This window comes from Papaver somniferum, chromosome 5 (assembly GCF_003573695.1).
Source record: "Papaver somniferum cultivar HN1 chromosome 5, ASM357369v1, whole genome shotgun sequence".
Taxonomy (NCBI): Eukaryota; Viridiplantae; Streptophyta; class Magnoliopsida; order Ranunculales; family Papaveraceae; genus Papaver; species Papaver somniferum.
In genome coordinates, this window is record NC_039362.1 from 215,896,811 (window position 1) to 215,914,510 (window position 17,700).

Genomic DNA, 17,700 nt, shown 5'->3' on the forward strand with positions numbered 1-17,700 from the left:
GAACTTGAATTCGCGAACTTATTGTTTTTGATTTCTGATAACAAGGTTTTTAAATAAACGCTTATTCGCCTTTCCTTATACATTATGTATTTAATTGGTTCATTGGAAGGATCTTGAGTCAATCTTTTTGGTAGGACATAAATCTATCCTGGCAAGTTTGTTTGTCGTGTGAAGTTTAAACAAACATTTCTACCAGTATTAGAAACATGTTTACTGTTTAAGAATTTGAAACCATTTGTGCACCTCTTTTTCCTAGTAAGCTAAATGTGTTCACTGTCTCTGATATACACATTCACATTTAAGGTTACACATGTCTTATTTGAAGGGAAAATTTCCACATGAAACAGAAAAATGGTTGGAGAAACAGCATTGTCAAACATTCCAAGATTGGTTACATGAAAAAGTGTTTGCGGTGAATATCCATTGGTGTTGTGAATTGGAGTGTTTACAGTGAATATTCATTGATCTGATAATTTACAGGTTGAAGAAGAACGAAAGGATCCTGATAATATTATATCTGAATAATTGAGATGGATAGCATCTGGACCAAGTAGCCAAATACTGACATATGAAGGATTCAAAGTAAATGGATGCCGATATCACACAAAGGCTCGAGATGATAGAAGAGTTACCCAAAACAGTGGAGTATGCTTACTGGACACAGAAGACTACAGTTACTACGGTGTGATCAAGGAGATATGGGTTTTTGATTATCAAATGATAAGGGTACCCTTGTTCAAGTGTAACTGGGTGCAAAATCGGGCAATAAAGATAGATAAACTGGGATTCAGACGAGTTGAACTTGAGAGGTTAGGTCATAAAGCTGACCCCTTCATTATGGATTCCCAAGCGAAACAAGTTTTCTATGTACAAGACCAAAGTTATTCTAATTGTTCGATTGTCATATCAACACGAGAAAGAGATATAGATGAATGTGAGGTGGAAGAGTCACTGGCCTTAGAGGGTAATCCCAGTTTTGAAAATGTTGTTCCTGAGGAGGGTTCCTTCGACATAGGTGATGATTCTCAATATGCTTACATGCGTGATAACAATGACGGTATATGGATTGAAGACATCTCCAAGGAACAAAAGAAAACACACGTGCAAGATAACAACCCGATGGACGAGGATGAATCATCGGATGATGACAGTTCCATGGACGACGGTTACCGTTCAATGGAAATTGAAGCAGATGATGATGACTGAATTTTTAAAGCATATATGTTTTCTCCCTCCAGAACATACTTGATTTTCTTTGCCTGATTTTTTTTTTAATTTTGAGAGTATCATGGAAGCTACTATTGTTACAACACTTCATCAATAGACTTGGCATCTTCATTTCTGTTAGCATCTTTATCTATACTTGCTTGAAAATGAGCTCAACAATGGTGGGATAAAAGGGTGCAAGGTTTGTTACAAAGTTAAAAAACGACATTTATAAGTATGTGATCGGTTAAAAATTGGACTTGTATTGTGTTTTACATGTGTCAGGTAAATCTAGCTCAGTCAGTCTCTTCTGCCTTGCAAAAAAAAAAAGTCAGTCTCTTCTTAAATCCTTGGAAACTTAGTCGGCCCCAAGGAAACTACATATTTATCTCGACTCTATCCAAACACAGAAGAGAGAATAAAATCTCGATGAGAACTATTTCTCCCGCTAAACCTTTCATTCCCTCCCACAAAATCTTTTCGTCACTCAAATTTTCCATTATATCCGGTCCCTAATGGCTATCTGTTTTGGTATTTTCATCGATAAAATCTCTTATATAACAGAATCCTATATCATTTTGCGTTCCCGCCCACAATATCTTTCATTCCCGCCCACAAAATCTTTTAGTCTCTCAAATTTTCCATTATTTCCGGTGCCTATGGCTATCTGTTTTGGTATTTTCATCGATAATATCTCTTATATAACAGATCCCATATTCTTTTGCCCTATTCTTCTCTTCAGTCTTCATCATATCGATTTTTTTTTTCATTTGTTGACTGCTTTGTATCGACCTCAACACCATTGCAGGTTTGCATATCAATCTGACCTTTTCAAATCATTATACTAAACTTTAGTTTATGAAATATGTTTTATGGTGCAAAACCTTAAAGTGGTTGTTTTCATGTAAGACTTTTTTCTGCTCTTTTGGTCTTAGGGATAATTTATACATTTTAGGTGTTTGTTAAAATGTGTATGAGAATTGAATGTTTATTTCTGCAATTGCATCTATTCAGAGTCATGTTGTATTTGACTATTGTCTATTTTAGTCGATATGTATAGTCTTTTTATTTGGTCTATAATCCTTGTAACTGATTTCCACTCTCTCTTCGTATATCTGCTTCCAGAAGTCTATTCTTTTCTAGGAATGGATGCTTTGCAACTCCAACCTGGTAGCAGTCCGATGGGTAAAAAATATTAGTTTATTTTTTATTTTCTTTCCTTCAGTTTTTCGCATAACTTTTATTTTTGTTCTCATATGTGCCACTGTCATGCAATAAGTTTATATGTATAGTAGTGATTTAAGTATAGGTTTCTTTACTATAGTTAAGAAGAAAAACACCCGGAGCGTTTCAAGGCTACCAACTCTTGTGAAAGACAATAATCCTGACAAACAAGATATAATTTTGAATGATCACGGTTTGCCTCGTGTGACGAAACAAGCAAAGCTTCCTAGTTATATGGGCTTAATGGCGAGGATGCTTATCCCGATTCATATTAACTCGTGGAATTATGTTAACACTACACAGAAAGATGCATTGTGGGATTGTATTAAGGTATTATTGTGCATGAAACTCAAGTGTTCGCGTGAACTTTATGTAATATTTTTCTTATATTGATATGTTGAAAATCTACATTTGTTATAGAGTCGATTCAATATTGAACCACACCTGAAAAAGACGATGTTGCAAAATTGCGGAAGTCTGTGGAGAACTTTTAAATCCCGACTCACAAAAGACTATGTTCTTTCATTCAAGGATGAACCTCAGATTCTTAAGAAGCCTCCCCAGTTGTACCCATATATCAAGCAACATCATTGGGACGCTTTTGTGAAAAGAAGATTATCTTCTGAATTTAAGGTGTTTTTATATGGATGTGAATTATTATTTATTTATATTTTGTTATATTGGTTTCTCTTAACATAATATATGATTCTTTTGTGCAGGAGATCCATGATGAACAATCAGAGAAGCGATCACTGAACATTTATGGCCACCGCACCGGCCGTGCCGGATACACAGGACTGGCGGAAAAATTAGTACGAAATTGTTTTAATTCTGTAATCATTTTATATAATTTATAACAATCTATATTATATTAATGTCTGATCATCTCTTATATTTGAAATGAACAGATAGACAGTGGTAAGTACACACAGGATGAACTTGATCGTGATCGATGTGTGTTATGGAAGGAGGCACGTATGAAAGAAGGAGTGTATAAAAATGATGAGTGTAAAGAAATGGCAGCCAGTATTGTAAGTTGTTGTAGTTTTCAATTTATGGTTGTCCTCGTAATTTTAGTTTTTTTAATCTACATTAAATTTATATTTATGCAGGATGAGTTTCAAAAGCAACGTATAGATGGGACCAGTGATGTGCCCAACGATGTCGACGCGATCACACACTTTTTTGGTCCAGAGCATCCTGGCAGATTTAGGGCTGCTGGTAAACATATTACCCCAACTACATTCTTTGGTAAGCCTAAAGCCCGTTCCAGAGTAACAAAGCAAAAGTATGAGGAGTGCCTTGAAGAGAATAAGCGGCTAAAACTTACAAATGATGCCTTAGAGGAGCAACTTAGACAAAGTCAACAGGTTAAATGTGATTATAATATCCGAGAATTAAATTTCTTAACTCACTTTTTATTAGTGTTGGTGATTAATTACATTTCAATAGTACTGATATTAATTTTAATTCTATTTTTAGTTATCTGTCGCATCTCATTATGTTCTAGCCCGGCCAACACAATCTGAATCATCAAGAAGCCCCCAACCCAAAAAGGTGAATGCTGCGGTTTGCTTTGACTCATTATGAGATATCTTTTCTTTTGTTGCTCAGAGTTTAGAATTCTTTTTGTGTGACTAATTAAATATTTTTGTAGAAATCTAGAGCACCTACTCCGGTGAGAACCACTATGGGTGATGAAACTAGAACGACATGTCTCCTTGCCTCTGACTAATTTGTTTCAACTCATTTGATTAATCTGTGATAAGGATTTTACTAGTAATTTTAAACCTTTAATTCGTAAATGTATAAATCATTTGTTTATAATTATCTGAAAAGTCGCTTTCAGATAATGGCTAATTCTCTACCAAAACAAAGTATACCCAAAAGGAAGAGGTCAGGGAATGGTATGACAGAAAATTCCATGCATAAGAAGGTAAAAATCTCGTCAAGAGTACGGCTCTAGTTATTAGATTCTCAGTTATATAGCAAACTCTCCTTAATAGTTGACACTATGGATGTTGAATCCGTCATATGATAGGTTTGCAATCCGGTTGTGAATGGCTTGCCTCAAACTCCTGGACTTGGGAAGGTAATTTCTGACATTTCCATACTAAAGTTGTACTGTACTGTTCTCTTTATTGTATTAATTGGTTTGTTTAATACAGGGTGATCCATGTGAGTTGATGATAGACTCTGATGTCGTAGCAACGGGAATTGTCTTCTACTCCGACCCTAAGGAGGTGGTGAAAGTACATAATGAAGATTTGAGCAAAGACAATTACCGTGTCATGGTTAAATGTGCTAAGAAACCTGCAGTCCTCGTCCCGGTTCCGGTCCCTAAAAGTGATATAGAGATAGTCAAAGATGCTGTAGGGACGTTCGTGCAATGGCCTAAGAAACTCGTACTCATATCAAATAAGGTATGTGTATTGTTGTATTCATGTTATTTTGTTTTTTTGTAACTTCTTCAATATTTTTAGTTATTTGTCTTACTTTATAGGGTGAAGACACGACATCTTCATCGGATTTGCTAGAGATTTTTTTGAATGATGCAACTAATCGTCTAGCCAAATTGGACGGAGATATTTTGATGACTATTGGTTGTGGTGTTTTAAACTCGGTAACTAACAACACGTTGAACGTATCGGTGGATGATATCACACGTGTCTGCAAACGAGGACGATATGCATCTGTTACCAATGTTGTTATATACATCAGGTGATGGGATTCACTATCTTCAATTGTATTATAATCAGATCATCCATGAGTCTTATACCTTCGCATGCCGTATTATCCAGGATTTTGCACGAGAAACTTCTTTCATCAAAAAACCAAAGAAAATTTGCTTTTGTGGATCCAGCAGCGCTACAATCGAAGGCATCAAATTCGACAAAATTCACTCTAGATCTCATCACCTGGCTTAACAAAGCAAATGCAGAGTTTGTTCTGTTTCCTTATCTAAGGAAGTAAGTGTACATGTTTAAATATATACTGGATCATCTCATTGGTCTTGATGTGATTTAGGTTTGAAATGTTCAAGTTTCAACGTCAGTGTTTGTTTATTGCGGTCCACATCATTGGGTCTTATTGGTTATTAACTTTAGTGCTCGGAAGGCATGGTGGCTAGATCCAGCTGGTGGCAAAACCGCAAACTCTGAAATTGATAACAATATCAAGAGGTTAATATATTTTATGTTTACATATGAACTTCAGTCTTATCAAGTATTTTTTCAATATATTAAACTTATTTTCATTTGCATCCAGGGCTTTCAAAGGTTGTCTACAAGTAGGAAAAGGAAACTCAGGCTTTTCATTTTATGAAGAGAAGGTGAACAAGCTAACCTAGTGTTAATAACTTGTGAATTTAAATAGTATTAACGCATACAATTTATGAAAAATGTAGTGTATCCCTCGACAAGAGAACCACTGTCAATCTGGATTTTATATTATGAGGTACATGAAAGAACTTGTGGAAAGACAAAGCTCTGAGCCTGCATTAATGGTAAGTTATATTCTACATCCATAGTATAATATTCAGCAATAACTCAGATTTTGATCTATCTATGTAGATATCTTAACTAGTTCTTAATTATTTTCAGTATTTTCCAAAGAAAAAGTATGATGAGGGAGATATGATGGAAGTCCGCAAAGAATGGATCGATCACATCAAACCATATATAAAAGAGAACGATGGAGCGGCTGATATGGATTAAGAGAACGATGGAGTGGCAGATAAGGATTGCTTAGCAGAAGAATTTAAAGCTTGTTGTTTCTTTTCTTTTTTTCCTAAACGATTGTGACTACTTATTAGTTTTTTCTTTTGATGCGGATATTGATCTTCAAGATGTTTGATTTTATGAATAATTTTAAGATTATCTTGAATACATTGACTTATTTACGCTTGTAGAATATTTTATTTTTTCTTGTTAATAATATCAACTGGCCCAGTCCCTAAAAATATTTACACTGAAAGCTCACTCGGCTCGCCTTTCCAGCCCGTATCCATCAATTGATAACAGATCCGAAGATCGTGAGCCTGATAACAGATCCGAAGATCGTGAGCCTGCCCCACCCCAGTCGGCCTACCCTCTAGCGTAAAACCTTATAAACTAAAATGTTAATGTAACCATACATATAGTAACTTGTTTCGGAAAAAATGTTACTGTAATACCTCCGGACGTAACATTTTATAAATTAAAATGTTATTTAAGCATCCATATAGTAAGGGTTTTGAAAAAAAAATGTTACCGTAAAAGTTCATAGTAAAACATATATGAGAGTATCGTAACAGTTTAAGACTTGATGTGTTATAATTACTCTGAAGACAGTAACGGTTTGTTCTCAAATATGTTATAATAATCTGCCAATCGCGACAGTTTTTCTAAAAACAGTTACAGTTGTAACTATTCAATAACATAAATTTGTATAAACTGATACGGAAACCCACTAACGGTGACAGTTTAAAATTTATGCAACATTTCTATGCAACGATTTCGTAACAGTTTTTATAAACTTTCCGTAACAGGGGCTTTAGTAACACCGCAGAAAAATTTAAAACTGTTACAGAAACTATACGTTAACAGTTTATACCTGTTACCAAAAGCCATATTTCTACTAGTGAGTCTTGGAAGTCATTGTAAATTTCCTTCTAGTTTGCCAAACACAAAATTGGTTAATTAACCCCATTTCGGTCAAGCCCACTTACCTCTTTTGAAGCCTAATAAATCATTAAGCTTTCCTTATCATTCCATATCATTGAATCTATATGAACCCTGATTTTGGGCATACCTAAATCTTTCTAGGCATACAAAAAAATAGTTCCATCTTGGGTGACCTTATAAGGGGTACCCTATGGGTAGTTCAATTATCTATATACCCTTAATACAAAAATCTAAAATCAGTTTTCTAAAAAATCAAAATCAGTTTCCCTTAACATCTTTTCTTCTTCCTCCTCCTCTAGCCGAACTCTTCCCCTCCTACAAAAAAAAAAATTCATCATCGTGATTAATTGTCGATTCATAAAAATTTGATCGTCGATTAAACTCAACCACATAATGACTCGTACAAAGAAAAGCAGGGACTAGGCAAACCAAATCGTCTTCTAATCCATCAATTGAAGAAGAAGAACCCATTGAAGATGAAGGTGTATAAACTGAAAATCAACCACCAATTGAATCAGAAATTGAACCAACTGCATCTCCAAATCCGGAAATGAGGATAAGAAAGTAAGTTTTGCAAACCCAATCTCCTATTTGCTGTTTTTCATCGATTAAATGACGGTTACAGTGTTGGGTTCGACTCAAAATTGAGTTGCGTTTTTAGCGGAACTGTTCTTCACAAAAGCTTCCTGTAAGTGTATATGAACAATTTGGCATGAAATTTCATGAAATTTCAAGCCGAACCTAGTCACAGATAGAGATGCGTAGGGGTTCGGCGTATTCGATAATCATAATATGTGCCGAACCTAGCACATTTACGAGGTTCAGGTATTATGATATTCTCAATATGTGCCGAACCAATAACAATATTTTAACTCAAAAAATAACAAATTGACGTTCGGCTCATACGATTTTCGAAATATAAGCCGAATCAGTAATTATTTTTTTTCCGGGCTATTCAGGATGTTGTTCAGCTTACTATGAAACTTTCATATAAGCCGAACTAGTGTCTAGCAAAAGGGTTGGAATTGAAAATTATAGGTTTGGCGCATGCAGTAAACAGATTCAGTGAGCCGAACCGTTCATCAATTGGTAGAATCGGCTCATAGATAGGAGCCGAACCTCAACTTATTTCGCCGATCCATGATCCAAAAAATCATCTAAACAACCTTTATAATTCTGAAAATTATCTTAATCACTAAACAAAATATTTAATCACTAATTAATATTACTAACACTAAACGTAAAGGGTAGATTTGCCATTAAAAAATTTGGGTTAAGGGGTAATCTGATTTTGCTATTTCACAACCTTTTTTTGTCTTTATGCAATATTCCTAGTAAGATTTCATTATGCCCAAAATCAGGGTTCATCTATCTCTCTCTCTGGAACTATCATGAGTCGATTTAGAGCGGTTTGGTTGTTCGATTTGGCATTAAGGACCATTTTTCCAATTTTTGCGCAACATCACACATGATTTTTTATCCACTTCATTGGTTATAAGCAGCGTCAAGTCAGTATAGAAGTGGCGTATTAAAAGCTTTGCAAAAATGAAGAAGCATTGGTTTTATGATTCAGTGGCACTCTGCTTTCTCAAGATAATTATTCTAGTGGAGTCTAAGTTATTTGGTTATTGTCAAAGTGTGAATACCGTGTTCCGCTAGCTATCGTTGTTTTCTCTTGCAAGCTTTTTGGTGGTCTTGCTTCAATTTGTTCAATTTGTACATTATTTAAAATCCATGTGCCCGTGTCGAGGTCAACTTAGAAAAAATATGCTTTCACTCTAAAAGGTCAGATTAACATCTAACCGTACGAGGTTTGGCTCTTTCTTGAACCATCTTAGATACGTACCATTTATCAAAGAGGTACGAAGAAGAAATTGTGAGAAACATTTGGTTACAGAGGACTAGTTTCATGAGAAATCTTTATAAAGTTTGGCTTTAGTATTTCTCGAGTTGTGTCGTTGGTGCGGATTCTGGTACTCTTTTCTTGGAATACCTTGCCTATATTCCCGGCCCGGCAGCGAAAAACAGGTATATATATCTTGTGTTTTGCTTGGTGTAATCTGAATGTTAGCTTCCAAGCTACCCAAACTGTCTCGTAAAGAACTACTGTGAGAAATTCTAAGCATGCGGGTGTTTATAGAGGAATACATAATTCGATGTTTTGGATTTTCACCATACATTAGCCTTGGTTTGCTTCTCAGTTTTGGGGAATTTTACCCCTGATAAACGGGAACTGCATCCGAAATTTACTTAGCGGTGTGATGGCGCCAATGTCATAAGCTTGCCAACATCTTTTTTTTTTTTTTTGATCGGTGAAGAATTTGTTAGGCTTGTCAACTTGAATTTGTTTGATAGATGCATGTTGATTAGGGAGAAACATGCGGATGATTTTTAAGCATTTTTATCAGTGACAACATTTTTTATTTATTTTTCAGGTTTAAGTAAATGAACAAGAATGGTAAAGATGATCACCTCAAGCCGCCTCTTCTGCAACAGTCAGACAGTAGTGTTTCAGTTACTATGTTTTCGACATCTCCAAACAAAACGATGAAAACAAGGACGGCTATGTTTAGAATTGGAAATGTCAAGTGTTCTTCATGTGTCACATCTATAGAGTCGGCATTAAGGAAGCTTACAGGAATTGAGAGCGTCACTGTATCTGCGCTCCAAGGCCAAGCAGTTGTTAAATATATGCTTGAATTAATCAATGTAAGTCCATTATAAATTGTTCCGTTCATATGTTGCAGATAATGTATCCGATGCTTAATTTCGGCTTTAGGATGCTATAAGGGAATACATTTTCATGGTGTTGAGTCTGTTGATCCAGGTTAAAGCAATTAAAGAAGCCATTGAATACCTAGGCTTCCAAGCTATTGAGTTCCCAGAAGATATGGCCGTATGTCGCCTTAGAATAAAGGGTATGTCATGTACTAGCTGCTCATGTTCCATTGAACGTGCACTTTTAATGGTTGGCGGAGTAAAGACAGCTGTTGTGAGCTTATCTATCGAAGAAGCAAAAATTCACTTTGATCCTTCACTGACCAATCTAGATGAACTAATCCAAGCAGTTACAGATGCTGGATTTGAAGCAGAACTCATGAGTAGTATGAATGATGGTAAAAAAGTGCATTTACAACTTGAAGGAATTAATTGTAATGAAGCTTTGACTATTATTAGGTCCTCCCTTGAATCAGTACAAGGAGTGAACCATGTTGAGATGGACATGGAATCTAATAAGGTAACTATCATGTATGACTCGGAATTCACTGGTCCAAGGTCTCTCATAAAATGCATCCAAGAATCTGGAAAAAATCCCAACTCTTATCATGCCAGCTTGTATGTTCCTTCGGATGGAAGAAAAGAAGAGCGCCAAAACGAGATTCTGGCACTACAAAACAGAAGGGCTCTTGGGACGGTCAGAAAACCGTCCCAAGAGGAAAAAATCCGTCCCAAAAAGGTATTAGGGACGATTTTGTTAGCGTCCTCAGATCCACCGTCACTAATACTTCTGGTGACAGTGTGGGGTTTTAGGGACGGATAAATAAAAGCCTCACTAATACTTTTTGGGACGGATGTGGGGTTGTAGGGACGGTTTCATAGTCCGTCCCAAATGTATTTCTAACGGTCATATACACTATTAGCAACACCTGAAAGGCGTTGCTAAATTTTGAAATATTCTAAGTTTTCTTTTCAGTTTCTTTGGTAGGATGCCTATCCCTTTACCCTGTTAAACATTCATTCAGATTGCATTTTATCCCAAAATAGATTCTCATTCATGAAATCATGTTGTTGACAAAAAAGATTCAATCATTTACACTACCAAGTCTCATACAAGAAAAAAAAAACAATATGAAAAACAACCTAAAGGTGATAGTTTCAGACTACAAAAGTTAATCCATGCTGAGATGAGTTGACAAGAAACCACCAGTATGCAGGTTCCTTTGTAGTGGGCACAAGAGATTTAAGGCATTGGTCGGAATTCTGCAACAAACCAAAGTTAGTAAAAATGTCGTCGATCGATGTAAAGCGGACAAAGAAAGCAAAGTATTAACCAAACAAATTGCATCTTAACTTATATACTTGGTTGTTTACTCTTAAAATAAAGTGGAAATGAACAAACCAAATAGGGCAATGTTGTGTGCATTACCACGCTTAATTGCTTGGTGTATCTCTTCCCGAGGAGGGTCCTGGAGTTCAAAATACAAACATACCAAGTTAGTTTGTCGGTATATGGCTAAGGTCAATCAATCTAACCAACCACGTCCATGAAGATGTAACCAATTTGAAATATTAAATGATGCAGTGTACTGTAATTCGCTCTCATGCCTCCACCAAAGAACTTCGCATTTCCTACACAGAGGGTTTTTACTTGAGGAATTAATTCCCAGTCGTCCCCATTGGCCTAGAATGTTTAAAGCATTTAATGCATTTGTTAACATCTTACAGCCTAAACATTGGCATTTAAATCACCTTCCATGTGTAAATAGCTAATTTTAGAGCATCATATACTGACCTTGATCCTGAGGTCCCGATTACTGTGCCCCATGAAGCTCCTCAATGCACCAGTAACATAGCAAAGGTTCCCAAATTGTTTGTACTTCGATGCGTAATATCCAACCTTTGCACTCCTATAGACTTCCACAAAACACTAGGGTGAGCTGTTCAGTAAATACTAAATGTAGCTTTCTCAACTTGATCAAGGAAGATGGCCTTACAGGTGAACATCAGCAACATTAAGAGAGTAATGAGGTACTCCACTTTCACCACTAACATCCCCAGTATCTATTCTAGTCCTTGAGCCTAGAAACACAGAATTGTAGATGTTAAAAAAGAAAAAAAATATACACGTAACGATTCTTTAGCAAAGCTTGTGCCATATTTTGCCTGGTCAAGAATGAAAGCACATAATTTCTCAAACTATTAGAACAGAGAAGATAAAAGGTGTAACACCTTTAGATATATGTTGTACGGCTTCATGTGGGTCATTTTTCCTGATAAAAGAAACCATAAAGATTCATATCATTCGACGAACAAGGGCTAATTGTCAATTATTCAAAGTGGGAGAAGCAGCAACCAACCAGCCAAACGTTCTGGCAAAATCAAATCCAGTACCTAGTGGAATAACCTCAAAACACATGTTTATAACAGCTGCTTAGGATGCTTATGAAGAGTACCATCGCCTTCAACAGCAACCACATCATCAGCTCCCTCCCGTTTAGCCTGCATAAAATGCGAAGCAACAAAATGAAAAAATGTAAAAAAGATAAAACAATTTTGCGGCTCATTCAAATCCTAGTATCCCAAATCATAGCTCAAAGAATAAAGAAAAGAATTCTCACCTCCCTTGTAATGTCAATGGCATGAGAAGAAGCTGAGGTCAAACACTCAAACAAGTACAAATTTCTGAAAGTGTTAAAACAAAATTGTTACCCAATTCAAGTAGCCTAATTATGACTTCTCCATTAACCACCAATATCACCGGAAGCATACTACTGCAATGAGCTTCATCAAATGAATTAGCTTTAACAAAGAAGGCAATACAACAAAACAAGAATCAAATGAATTCTAAGAAATGAAAACCAAAAATTTCTTCAAAGTTTCAACCCTTGAATCCTAGCAAAACTCTACCCTAGATTAAATAAATCATGCATTATAACAGATTCAATTCAAACTTATCAAACTCAATCATTAAAACGCTCCAATTGAACAAAAAAATAACAGATTCAACTCAAAATTATCAAACTCAATCAATAAAATTCTCCAATTCAACAAACGAATAACATATTCAACTCAAAATCGAGCATATGAGTCGATAATACACTACGATTTCCCGAGAACAACCTTAAATTCTTCGCTTCAAACAACAGATCGAAAAAAATTCAAAGGGAGGGAGAAGGAGAATGAGATTTTTACCCAAGTTTTCATAATGAGTCCGCTAGATGTGAACGACTTCGCGGAGATGGAGATGAAAGTGAAGATCGATTTCACAAAAAGAGATGGAATTGAGAAGTTTCTAAAGAAAAGTCTAGGTTTAATTTTAGGGATTTCAAAACTGGTTTCAGAAGAAGAGAAAGAAGATGAAATTATAACCATGAGAGAGAATTGGTAGAAAAATTGTCGAAAACTAGTGGACCAGTAATGACGTTCAGATACAAACCGTCCCAACTAATGGAACAATAGGGATGATTTGTGCTTACCGTCCCAAATATACATCACTTGGGACGGCTACAATGTGGCTGTCCCAACTACTACTCTCTAGGGACGGTTTTTCAGAAATGGCCGTCTCTAGAAGCCTTGTGTTTTGTAGTGTGGGCTACAGAAACCTTTTTCTTTGGAGCTTTCTATTTTCAGCTCCTGTGGTTATCTTCTCCGTGCTTCCTCATGGAAACTGGTTGTTATATAAGGTTCACTATATGCTCACAGTCGGGATGCTTCTACGAAGGTAATAACTGATTACTTGTTATATCGTTTACTGTATCTGCCTTAGTTTTCTTAATTGACGTAAAAAGTGATGTAGCGCGCTCCATTCGTTCTTATTGTGATTCCAGGTTTTACATTGGTCTTATTATGCTTTGAAACGAGGATCTGCTAATATGGATGTTCTAGTTGCGTTGGGCACTAGTGCTGCATATTTTTATTCTCTATATGTTTTAATAACTGCATTCACCTCAGAAACATTTCAAGGAATGGATATCTTCGAGACAAGTGCACTGTTGAATACTTTTATTATCTTAGGAAAATATTTAGAGGTGTTGGCCAAGGGGAGGACATCTGATGCATTAGCTAAGCTAAACAAGCTTGCTGCTGATACAGCTTTGCTGCTATCATTTGACGGGAATGAAAATGTCATCTCAGAGGATGAGATAAGTACATCACTATTACAAAAGCATGATGTGATTAAGATTGTTCCCGGGACAAAAGTTCCTATTCATGGGATTGTTACAAAGGGTCAGAGCCATGTGAATGAGAGCATGTTCACTGGGGAAGCAAGGCCAGTGGCTAAAAAGCCTGGAGACGAGGTTTCTTCTTCCTTCTGTTTGTGAATTTATTTTCGTCTTATATCACATTTAAGACACTACGTTTATAGGTTATTGGTGGTACTGTGAATGAAAACGGATGCGTGCAAGTTAAGGTTACTCATGTTGGATCAGAGACTGCATTGTCCCAGATAGTTCAACTAGTGGAAGTTGCTCAGCTTGCTAAAGCACCTGTTCAGAAACTGGCTGATCAAATTTCCAGGGTCTTTGTTCCTGTGGTGAGTTTGTTAGTAGGTCGTCAGTGGTATCTGATGCAACTCAATTACTCTGTCTGTTCTTAAGGCTTCTATCGATAAAATTAATTCAAATGACTAAACCGCTCTAAGAATCAACTTGTAATGAACTTTGTGTTATCCTCCAATTGATGCATCATTTGATGTTTCCTATGCTGTTTGCAGGTTGTTGTGGCAGCCATTCTTACATGGTTGGCATGGTTCATAACTGGAGAAGCAGCTCTTTACCCTAAAGAATGGATTCCAAAAGGCATGAGTAGCTTTGAGCTGGCACTACGATTTGGTATTTCAGTATTGGTTGTTGCTTGTTCTTGTGCTCTGGGACTTGCAACCCCTACGGCTGTCATGGTTGCCACCGGGAAAGGTGCTCCTCAAGGCGTTCTCATCAAGGGTGGAAATGCGCTTGAAAAGGCACACAAGGTACTCAGGATAGAACCTAAAGTCTCATCATTTTTCAGTAGAATTGTGTCTCCAGTACCATCTATATTGTTGATGCTTAACCGCTTCATTTCTATCCTGAAATCCACCAGGTGAAAACTGTTGTATTCGATAAAACAGGTACTCTGACAGTGGGAAAACCTGTAGTTGTTAGCATGAAGGTTTTCTCATCCATGCCAATCCAAGAGTTTTGTCACATAGCTGAAGCAGTAGAGGTATCAAATTTCAAGTAATTTGTTTGGCAGTGTTGTTTATTAACATGCTGTAAGTGTTTAAGAGAGAAACTCAAATTTTATCCCTGGTAGGCAAACAGTGAGCATCCGATAGCTAAGGCTGTCGTACAACATGCTAAGAAGCTGCACCAGATGTATGTATCCACCCTGAAACACAAAGCAGAAGTGGAGGACTTTGAGGTACACGCAGGATACGGGGTTAGCAGGAAAATTGGTGATAAATTGGTCCTGGTTGGTAATAAGAGGCTAATGGTGGCCCATAATGTACCAATCATTTCTGAAGTTGAGTATTACATGTCAGAGAGTGAGCAGCTTGCGCGTACTTGTGTGTTGGTTGCTATCAATGGGATGGTTTCTGGAGCTTTCGCGGTAACAGATCCTGTAAAACCAGAAGCAGAGCAAGTAATTTCATTCCTTAAATCGATGAACATTACGAGCATAATGGTGACTGGGGACAATTGGGCTACAGCAAATGCCATATCCAAGGAAGTTGGAATCGTTACGGTTTTTGCAGAGACAGAACCACTCAGAGAAGCTGATAAAATCAAAGATTTGCAGGTAAATTTGGAACCCACGTATCACATACTTCTTTTAACTGCAATACCTATCTCTCTGAACCTATGATTTGATGGTGCAGTTGAATGGGACGGCTGTCGCAATGGTTGGTGATGGAATCAATGACTCTCCAGCCTTAGCCGCAGCTGATGTTGGCATGGCAATTGGTGCTGGTACTGATGTTGCTATTGAAGCTGCTGACATAGTTCTTATGAAGAGCAACTTGGAAGATGTGGTAACAGCCATTGATCTCTCTCGAAAGACATCGCTAGGATCAGACTCAACTATATATGGGCTCTCGGCTACAATGTACTCGGACTGCCAATTGCTGCTGGAGTATTGTTCCCGTTCACCGGCATTAGGCTACCGCCTTGGCTTGCTGGTGCTTGCATGGCTGCATCATCAATTAGTGTTGTATGTTCTTCTCTTCTTTTGCAGTCTTACAAGAAGCCTTTGCATACTGAACGTGCTCGGGGACTTGTTGACTATTCGGACTCTGTCTGAGAGGTAGTTGAATCTACATTTTTTTTCTGATCTGGTGTTTTCTCTTTTGTTCGATATACTTTCTTCTTTTATTTTATACCTTGCCTTTTATTCCCTTTTCGGTTGTATACATTGACGCAGAACTGCAAATTCTACAGCAGCAACTGCTTTTCTTCTTCATCAAATTCTACAGCAGCAACTGCAACAATTAGTTCCAAGACCGATTATACGATGACGATTCAGACCGATACCAGCCACTTCAGACCGATTCAGACCGATGTTGTTTACCCGTGTTACCGAAGTTACTTTGCTCTTCATTACCTGTGTTACCCGAACTACTTAGTTCTTGATTTAAACCCTGAGAAATGGTTGGATCATTCATTGATCCTGACACTTCTGTGGAACACAGATTTGTTACTAGGTTTGGCTCTGTTTCCAAACCAAAAATGGCCATTTAACCAAGATACCTTGATTCTGTTGTGTGGGACAGTTAGAATTCTTGTGAGGAAACTCACTTGTAACTTTTTAATTAGCTTTGATGCCAGTAAGATTGATGAATCGTTAAGTCCGAGTCAGTCATGTAATTTGGGGTTTTATCTTTAATGTAATTTAGGGTTTTCCGAAAAAAAAAAATAATATTTGTACGGCGACTTTTTTGATGCCAAATAAGAAATAAAAGTATTTCTCGCCTATTATTGTTGTTGCTTAAATTTCATAGATATCTAGAGGTATTCCGGTGTGGACCATCAAGTAGTTCAAAGGCAAAAATTGAATGTCAGGACTCAGGACCACCCACATTTGCATAAGGATAAGGTTATTTTTGGGTCATAATTACCGAGTGCAAGTTTTTTAATAGTTGCAGGACCACGCAGGCCCAGCCACATACACCATCAAGAACTGCCATGTTGTTTGGTACTGTAACAGACTAACAGGTAATTACATTTTTTCAGAGCCAGGCCAGGTACCACAAGTGGAGGCAATTACAATAGGTTCATAATATTTGCAAAAAAGAAATAAAAAATCACAAACATTTCTATTAAAATTTGTGTTCTTCTTATCTCCACGTTGTGACTCAAATGTCTCATATTGCTAGCCCAAATCCGGGATTCTAACACTCTAGATCGCTTGTTTTTTTTTTTGTTTTTGATTTATGAAAAGATGAGTACAATAAAAAGATAAATTAACTTTATTACTTACCAACTATCTCAAGCCCTACTAAATTACATATAATAAACTCGCCAGCACCCATTTCTTTACCGATAAAAAAATAAAAAAATAAAGAAACTCAACAAAATGTGGAAAAAGAAATAACTAGAAGTAACATGTTGTCTGGATTTCTATTAGATTCGGTAACTACATGTTGATTTTCTATGTGAAAAGGAATGATCGCCTAAAAAAGCATTCCGTTAGGTTTTCCATAACTCTAGCTTTCTTGCCTTTGTTTTCTCTCCAAAAAAACTCATGGATTTGTTTACGAGTTTCGGGTTCTTCCTTCCACAAACATAACCAAATGCAGAAATGCTTAATTTGCATCGGGTTTGCTTATACATGTTAGGCAAAACAGTTTCCTCCAATATCTCAATTGCTTCAAATGTTTTCCTTGGTTCTTTTAATCATTTTTACGAAC

At 36.7% G+C, this 17,700-nt stretch overlaps 1 pseudogene; it reads left to right on the plus strand.

The window, feature by feature from the left end:
* Nucleotides 1-8,907: 8,907 nt before the first annotated feature.
* Nucleotides 8,908-16,216, plus strand: LOC113284638 (annotated as a pseudogene).
* Nucleotides 16,217-17,700: the final 1,484 nt, after the last annotated feature.